Genomic DNA, 1,064 nt, shown 5'->3' on the forward strand with positions numbered 1-1,064 from the left:
TTTCTTATTGCTTGTCGGATTTCTTTCAAACTTTCACCATTCTGTTTAATTTATTTTTCTCCTTCCCATCACAACATTTTATGGCCAAGGCTGGATTCCCCTTTAAAGACCATGAATTAGTGTTCATGATATTCCGGAATTTCAATCGCCTAGCAATAAAGACAGTAAAGATAAACACTGACTCTGGCCTTAATCCTTTTTTTTTCAAATACATTATATCATCCCAATATACATCACTGCTGTTTCCTGAGTAGAAATAGTAGTAATGGTAGTAGTATAGTAGAAGTAGTAGTAGAAGTAGTAGCAGTAGTATATAACAGTAGTAGTAGTAGTAGTAGTAGTAGTAGTAGTAGTAGTAGTAGTAGTAGTAGTAGTAGTAGTAGTAGTAGTAGTAGTATAGTAGTAGTAGTAGTAGCCCTTTGTAGTAGTAGTAGTAGTAGTAGTATAGTAGTAGTAGTAGTAGTAGTAGTAGTAAAGTAGTAGTAGTAGAAATTTGGATTGTATTTTCGTATACTCGATGTATCTCATGGGAACAATATAAATACTGAATGCAAATGATAGAAACTAATCATATTTTACGACATGTTACTGAATAGCAGGCAGGTACAACGATTAAACAGTGATATCAGGGAAATAACTCCCACTTCCCCGCCACTTCCACTGGCATCAATACCAGAATCAGCAGATCGTCAATGTTAACGATTCTTTTTCTATTGTTCCCATGAATTTTCAACACAGTAGTCGTGGCCGAGCGGTTAAGGCGTTAGACTAGAAATCTAATGGGGTCTCCCCGCGCAGGTTCGAATCCTGCCGACTACGTAAATTTTTTTTTTTTTTTGGTGCGTTGTCATTTTTTAAATGTTATTAATTGAAAATACGTTTTTTTTTTATTATTACAAACTGTAGTAAACCAAGTCTGCAGAGTTTAAACGAAACAGTATTTACATACAGATATCATATGTACACAAAAATGTTGGTTGTTTAGGAAAGTAAGATTTGATGTAATCAAAACCAGCTTGAGAGTGCTATTGCATTTACAGGGTTCTATTTTGAAAATGGAAGGA

At 34.4% G+C, this 1,064-nt stretch overlaps 1 non-coding gene across 1 annotated transcript; it reads left to right on the forward strand.

Moving 5' to 3' along the window:
* Positions 1-737: 737 nt before the first annotated feature.
* On the forward strand, positions 738-819 carry TRNAS-AGA (transfer RNA serine (anticodon AGA)). The gene has a single exon. It is a non-coding gene; the product is annotated as a tRNA-Ser (tRNA).
* Positions 820-1,064: the final 245 nt, after the last annotated feature.

This window comes from Lytechinus pictus, chromosome 3, assembly GCF_037042905.1.
Source record: "Lytechinus pictus isolate F3 Inbred chromosome 3, Lp3.0, whole genome shotgun sequence".
Classification (NCBI taxonomy): Eukaryota; Metazoa; Echinodermata; class Echinoidea; order Temnopleuroida; family Toxopneustidae; genus Lytechinus; species Lytechinus pictus.